Source organism: Chiloscyllium plagiosum, unplaced genomic scaffold, assembly GCF_037043375.1.
Source record: "Chiloscyllium plagiosum isolate Xiang-an unplaced genomic scaffold, Cpla_swu_hap1 HiC_scaffold_27, whole genome shotgun sequence".
NCBI classification, from domain to species: Eukaryota; Metazoa; Chordata; class Chondrichthyes; order Orectolobiformes; family Hemiscylliidae; genus Chiloscyllium; species Chiloscyllium plagiosum.
The window spans coordinates 33,790,585-33,798,370 of NW_028270165.1; the positions used below are offsets into that span (position 1 = coordinate 33,790,585).

The 7,786-nt window shown below is 49.1% G+C and overlaps 1 protein-coding gene across 3 annotated transcripts in view; it reads right to left on the reverse strand.

Moving 5' to 3' along the window:
• Positions 1-7,332, reverse strand: part of LOC122543458 (uncharacterized) — a 71,042-nt gene extending 63,710 nt beyond the window's left edge. For 2 of the 3 annotated variants that reach the window (XR_015751258.1, XR_015751259.1), the window contains exons 1-3: positions 6,956-7,332; positions 4,575-4,712; positions 87-148 (exon numbers count right to left, since the gene is read on the reverse strand). The gene's annotated coding sequence lies outside the window, so the exon portion shown is untranslated. The remainder of the gene's footprint in view (positions 1-86; positions 149-4,574; positions 4,713-6,955) is intronic. The other variant, XM_087974349.1, reaches the window with a different exon arrangement.
• Between the last annotated feature and the right edge of the window lie 454 nt (positions 7,333-7,786).

A 7,786-nucleotide genomic window follows, 5' to 3' on the forward strand; every position in this document is an offset into this window, starting at 1 on the left:
CACAGTGACCTTTCTTTCGGCTGAAGATCTCCCTGGGTTGTCTTCTGCCCTTAACTGCAAAGATGTTTCATGTGGAAAAAAGGTACCTTTGATAGAGAGTGCTTTGAATGGCAGTCTTTCTCGATGGCAGTTACTCTCTGTCGAACTTCTGTAATGGAAAATGAAGAAATTTTACATTTCTAACAAATTTACTGTGAAATCTGAAAGAGAATGCCTTTCTAAAATGTAATGCTGTGCTGAGCTTTGTAAACGACACTTTGATGAGGTTGGCAGCCAGCTCGTCTCTGTTTGAACTTTGTAAACATTCAGTTCGACTTTGCCACAGTCGAACTCAGCACAAGCTGAAGAACAGTTATGTCCAAGACCAGGGGATGAGAGAATAACAACTTGAGTTTTCCCAGTCTTTGCCCTTGAGAGCGTGTTAAGAAACAGTACAAGGCAAGCATTTGAACAATGCTCAGGTACCCCTTTACATTGAGGCACCTAGCTGAGTGGACTGGGGTCAATTCTGCAGAATTTAAATAAAGCTCCTTTCTTTGCTCTTGCTAACAGTTGAGTCAAGTCTATTTAATTTCCACGACACTTTCAAAATGCTTGCCTCTTTTATTACCCTAACATCAGAATGTCTCCTTGGTTCGATGCAGGCAAAACAATAAATGCAAAATCAATTGGGTTTTGGTATCCTGGGTCATCATTTAAACTGTGGTTAAATTCGAATTGCTGTAAAAACTCAATTCAAGGTATCAATTTTCAATTTTCCAATGTGCTCTGAGACTGCTAGCTAGTCATATGATAGGTGCTTGTAAGCTCTCAGTGCAGAACAGCATTCGCTCTGTCTTAAAGGTACAGTACACACCTTCAGCCTCATAACAGTTTATCCGGTTTCTTTCCCTTTTATTCCTGTCGTGTTTCGGTTAGCCGACAGGTGACAGGGCGGGAAATCGTGGTCCGGGCTTTCGTGGGTGTCCGAATGTTTCACTGATCCGAACGTTGTGGAAGGGGCCAAATGGCTGGCAGAGCTGAGAACAGACACCTTGGGAACCGGGAGATAAACTGCTCAGGGGAAACGGGAGGGTCTTGAATCCCAGCCATCTCCTGAGGGAGGAGACCACCACAATTTTGGTGGTGGGTGGGTCCGTAATTGTTCCTGAAATGCTGGCTGGGTCCGTAATTGTTCCTGAAATGCTGGCTGGGTCCGTAATTGTTCCTGAAATGCTGGCTGGGTCCGTAATTGTTCCTGAAATGCTGGCTGGGTCCGTAATTGTTCCTGAAATGCTGGCTGGGTCCGTAATTGTTCCTGAAATGCTGGCTGGGTCCGTAATTGTTCCTGAAATGCTGGCTGGGTCCGTAATTGTTCCTGAAATGCCCCACTAGAGAAGGATGCCATATGAGCTATATACTTGAGCCACTCTTGTCCATGCGCAGGAGAGACACCCACAAGATTGTTAAGGGCGGGGGGGGGGGGCTAGTTTTCAGAACTCTGAGCTGCTGAGACTGAAGAAAAACATATCTTGACCTTCTAGATGGTAGCGATCACGGCTTTGGAAGGTGCTATCTAAAGAGCCTTGGTGGGTTTCTGCAGTGCACCACCTGGAGACGGTACACACCGCTGCTACTGAGATATGGTCATCAATTCACACAGCGTGGAAACAGGCCCTTCGGCCCAACCAGTCCTCCGAAGAGTAACCCACCCAGACCCATTTCCCTCTGACTAATGCACCTCACACTATGTGACAATTTAGCACGGCCAATTCACCCTGACCTACACCGTCTTTGGACTGTGGGAGGAAACCCGGAGCAAACCCACGCAGACACGGGGAGAACGTGCAAACTCCGCACAGGCTCCGCCTGAGGCTGGAATCGAACCTGGGTCCCTGGGCGCTGTGAGGCAGCAGCGCTCACCCCTGAGCCGCCCATAACTGCCTCAGCAAGTTCGTTCCACACACAAACCACACCATAATAATAAAAAAAAGGTGTCTTTTTTAAATCCCTCTCTCCACCAAATTCCCCCACCCGAGGGAAAAGCCAGTCACTTTATCCACTCCATGATTTCATAAACCTCTGTAAGGTCACCTCCTACTCTCCAGTGTAAGAAGTCCCAGCCCTCTCCTGATAACTCAAACCCTCCACGTCCCCTCCACGAACCCTCTCCAGGTTAAAATACCCTTCCTGCAACAGGGCGACCAGAACTGGGCCCAATACTCCAGAAGAGTCCTCATCAACATGACATCGCAACTCCTGTTTGTCAGGTGGTGAGGGAAAGGAGTGGTCAATTCTTGCCCGTGAGACCAATCGCGCAGTGCTCAGCATGGACGGCAGACAGAGTGAAGGAGAGTTAGACTGACTTGGGCAGAGACAAGACGGTTCACCGGTGGGTTTTGCAGTCGGTCCGCTCGTAGGACAGCGCTGCAGTCACCGGATTCAATCGCTCTCCCGTCGACTTGGTAAAACAGTCTGAGAAGGGATTATTTGGGCGAAAGCGAGGACTGCAGACGCTGGAGATCAGAGGGGAAGAGTGCGGCGCTGGAAAAGCACAGCAGGTCAGGCAGCATCCGAGGAGCAGGAGAGTTCACGTTTCCAGCATAAGGAATGGTGACCCAAAAGGGGGGGGGGGGGCTGAACGATAAATGGGGGAGAGGGTGGGGCTGGGGAAGGTAGCTGAAAAGCGATAAGTTGAAGAGCTGGGGCCAAAGGCTGATAGGTCAGTGAGGAGGGTGGAGCGGATAGGTGGGAAGGAAGATGGAACTGGGACAAGGTGGGGATGTGGGGGGAGGAGGAAATGAGGAAACTGGTGAAATCCACATTGATCCCTTGCGGTTGGAGGGTCCCAAAGCGGAAGGTGAGGCGTTCTTCCTCCGGGGGGGGGGCGAGACTTTGGCAGTGGAGGAGTGGCAGGGGGAGTTGAAGTGTTCAGCCACAGGGTGGTGGGGTCGGTTGGCGCATGTGTCCCAGAGATGTTCTCTGAAACGTTCCACAAGTTGGCGTCCTGTTTCCCCAGTGTCGAGCTCACGGCCCGAAACATCAACTCTCCTGCTCATTGGAGGCTGCCTGACCAGCGGTGCTTTTCCAGCACCGCCCGTTTTGACCAAGAGGCGATTCCCCAAGCTCAGAGATTTCATTGAAGGTTTTGCAGCCCGCACTGGCTGATCCCTCCAGGGGACATAGAGTCATGGAGATGTACAGCACGGAAACAGACCCTTCGGTCCAACTCATCCATGCCGACCAGATATCCCAACCCAAACTAGTCCCACTTGCCAGCACCCGGCCCATATCCCTCCAAACCCTTCCTATTCATATACCCATCCAAATGCCTCTTAAATGTCGCAATTGTACCAGCCTCCACCACTTCCTCTGGCAGCTCATTCCATACACGTGCCACTCTCTGTGTGAAAAAGTTGCCCCTTAGGTCTCTTTTATATCTTTCCCCTCTCACCCTCAACCTATGCCCTCTAGTTCTGGACTCCCCCACCCCAGAGAAAAGACTTTGCCCATTACCCTATCCATGCCCCTCGTAATTTTGTAAACCTCTATAAGGTCACCCCTCAGCCTCCGACGCTCCAGGGAAAACAGCCCCAGCCTGTGCAGCCTCTCCCTACAGCTCAAATCCTCCAATCCTGGCAACATCTTTGTAAATCTTTTCTGAACCCTTTCAAGTTTCACAACATCTTTCCGATAGGAAGGAGACCAGAATTGCACGCAATATTCCAAAAGTGGCTTAACCAATGTCCTGTACAGTTGCAACATGACCTCCCAACTCCTGTACTCAATACTCTGACCAATAAAGGAAAGCATATCAAACGCCTTCTTCACTATAGTTTCTATCGGGGCTGACTGGGGAATGCTCTTACCCATCCCGCTCCACTTTGATACCTCTGCTCAGACTTAAACACGTGTCCTGTTTTGTTTGCGTGGAATCAAATACGCCCATCGTCTCCTTTAACAGACCATCGCTTCCAATCCGCTCCGTGGTTAGCACCGCGGCCTCAGAGACCCAGGTTCGATTCCAGCCTCGGGGGCGACTGCCTAGGGTGGAGTTTGCACATTCTCCACTTGACACATCTGTGTGGGTTTCCTCCAAAGACAGGCAGGCAAGGGTGGACTGGCCAGTGCCAAATTGCGCCCCCTGGGGATGAGGGGGGGGGGGGGGGTATAGCCATGGGAAAGGCAGAGTCACAGGGATCGGGGTGGATGCAGGCAAGGTGCCCTTCAGAGGGCTGGCGTGGGGTCGATACGCCAAATAGTCTGCTCCCACACCATTGGCATTCTGTGGAAGAGGGGGGTTCACTGACTCCCTGACCCCCATTTTCTAACATCGTTGAGTCAAAACATCAAATCTCTTCTTGCCCCGCCATTGCTTGCTTCCCAATGACCTGAGAGAGATTCCATTTCTGTTGAAGGACAACCCACCTCTCTCATGTGCAAACAGACGTTAATCTAACGTGGAAGAGTTCAGGAAATCAAACATCACGAGCAAATTTTTAAAAAGTTTATTTCTGGAAACGAAACAAAATTACTCAAGTTTCAAAAAACAACCGGGGTTTTTAAAAAAAAGAAAATTGGAAGCCAGGTCTCACCCATCTCAGCTCTCAGCAAAACGGCACTCCATTTCGGATCTTCCAATGATTTCTCTCCAGCTCCCTCTGAATATCCATTGAGTTGGCACATTAGGTTACAGGCCGCACTTGGGAGTACTGTGCACAGTTTCGGTCACCCTGTCACGGGGAAGACCCAGTTAGACTGGAAAGGTCGCATGGAAGGTTTTGAGCTTGGCTTGGCTTGAGTTAGAGGGAGAGTTTGGCTAGTATCGGGCTTTATTTGTCAGAGAATGAGGGGTGACCGTACCGGGGTGTATAAAACCACCAGGGGCAGGGACAGGTCGAACACGTCATCTTTTTTTCCCCCCAGGGATGGGGAACCGAAAGCTCAAGGGCGTAGGTTTAAGGTAGGTGGGTAATGATTTAGGGAGGACCCGAGGGGTAACATCTTCACGCAGAGACTGGTGCACATGTGGAATGGGCTGCCAGAGAGAGAGATACAACCTCAACATTTACAAACAAACATTCAGATAGGGACGTGGACGGGCAGGGTTTTAGAGGGAAATGAGGCAAGTGCTGGCAATTGGGACTAAATTAATTCTGGATATCTGGTCGGCATGGGCAAGTAGGACTGAAGGGTCTGTTTCCGTGCTGTACAGCTCTATGACCCTATTTCTCCATTTTTCTGATTTATTCCTCTGCTGAACTCTTATTTCTTTCTTTCCCTAATTGCTTTTCCCTACAAATTTGTCCTGAAATGTCTGTACCTGGTTACCTTTGGACCTTGGATAGCAATGTAAGACTTTTCGCCTGTACTCATTCGACAATAAATCCAATTCTAAATTATAGGGCCGTAGGAGGCTACAGCACGGAAACAGGCCCTTCAGCCTGACTTGCCCGTGCCACCCAGTTGTCAGAATTAATCTATTACCATTCTTGATTTGGAGATGCCGGTGTTGGACTGGGGTGTACAAAGTTAACAGTCACACAACACCAGGTTATAGTCCAAACAGGTTTATTTGGAAGCAGACTAGCTTTCGGAGCGACGCTCCTTCATTGTGGAGGACACAATTGTAAGGCACTGGATTTATAGCACAAGTTTACAGTGTGATGTAACTGAAATTATACGTTGAAAAATACCTTGATTGTTTGTTAAGTCTCTCATCTGTTAAAATGACCATGTTAGTTTCACTTCTTTCATCTGTAAATCGCAAACCTTTTTTTAAAAGTTACATTCTCAGGTGTCAGCCCAGGTAATGTGTTGAAGATGTTAAGCCCCTGTGTGCTGTTGTCTCTGCCATAACGTTTGGACTGATTCTAATCTAAAAAATGAATGAACAGAATCTTACATGGATTCATGCAGTTTTTGATTGGCAGGAATTATAAACTTAATGGTAAGATCGTGGGGAGTGCTCGGGGTGCAGGTTCATAGTTCCTTGAAAGTGGAGTCTCATGTAGACAGAGTAGTGAAGAAGGCGTTTGGTACGCTTATCTTTCTTGGTCAGTGCATTGTGTGTAGGAGTGTGGAGGTCATGTTGCAGCTGCGCAGGACGTTGGTTAGGCAAATTTGGAATCCTGCATTCAGTTCTGGTCTCCCTACTACAGGAAAAATGTTGTGAAATTTGAAAGGGCTCAGAAAAGATATAAAAGGATGTTGCCGGGGTTGGAGGGTTTTAGCTAGAGGGAGAGGCTGAACAGGCTGGGGCTGCTTTCCCTGGAGCGTTGGAGGCTGAGGGGTGACCTTATAGAGGTTTATAAAATCATGAGGGGCATGGATAAGGTAAATAGACAAAGTCTTTTCCCTGGATAGTCCAGAACTAGAGGGCATCGGTTTAGAGTGAGAGGGGAAAGATATAAAAGAGACCTAAGGAGCAACTTTTTCACACAGAGGGTGGTACGTGTATGGAATGAGCTGCCAGAGGAAGTGGTGGAGGCTGGTACAATTGCAACATTTAAAAGGCATCTGGATGGGTATATGAATAGGAAGGGTTTGGAGGGATATGGGCTTGCTGCTAGCAGGTGGGGCTAGACTGGATTGGGATATCTGGTTGGCATGGACAGGTTGGACCGAAGGGTCTGTTTCCATGCTGTACATCTCTATGACTCTATGACCTGGAAGTCTCTACTTGTAAGGGTGATGGAAGCAGAGGTGACGTCAAAATGAAATAGGATGAGTGTTTTAAGAAGATAAACCCGTGATACCACAGGGGTACAAAGGCAGAACAGGGCTAACTGGCATGCTCCACAGAAAACCAGCTTGGATGGGAGCTGCTGAATGTATCCCTAATGATTCCATGACATGAACTACACGGTGTACTTGAAGAATGACATTGGAAGATTAAGATTAATGATAAATCTAATTCAGCACTGCGGCAGCATTAAGAAATGTAATATGTACAATAGGATAGCATTTAACTTACCTCTGCTCCATGTCATCTGCTCACCACATGAATGTCAGCTATTTCCTGCCAAACCACCACTTCCATTAGTAAAGAGAGGCCATCCTTTGAGTCAAACAAATAAAAGTGTCAAACCGAGGGAGTAAAGGATGTCTTTAAAAGAAGGAGGTCGTGGCCAAACTTTTCCAGAGTTTGGATTCACCTCCTTTCCCTGATCAGCTGCTGCAAGTCAATAGTTTGATCCCAGAAATGAGAAAAGGAGGGGAGGGTGCTGCACTCACAGATGTTGGACGGAGAAAGGGGGAAGCTGCAGTCTGGGCTGAAGCTCAATCTTCATTCAGAGAGAGAGGGGCAGTAGCAACTTCAGAAGCTCATGGCCCAACTTCCGCATTCAAACAATGGGGGGGCTCTGATTGGCAGGAGGACCGAACTCCTTCCGGTCCTCCGAGGTTTCTTATTGGTCCGTCGAGGCGCAGCCCATTGTGACGACACGGCCGCCCACCCAGGCACACGCGCAGTCCTCCCAGCTCTCCCCGGATCCCCAGGCGAAGGTTTGGCTGCAGACTGAGGCAGTCTTGTTTGGAAGGGCAGCACTTTGCAACGGGATAGACCCAGGGGGCCAGCATCACCTCGCACTGGAGAGAGGCCGGTCGAGTGCCCTGTGTGCACGCACTAGCTCCACACACATCCCCAGCTCCAAGCTCAGACTGGAACAGGATGGTTCGCCTGCGCTGAGTGTGGGGAGAAATTCACCAACGCGACCAGCTTTGCACCAGAAAGAAAGAGAGAGAGACCGTTCGATTAGCACTGCTGCCTCATAGCACCAGGATGAGGTGCCTTAACCGACTGTCT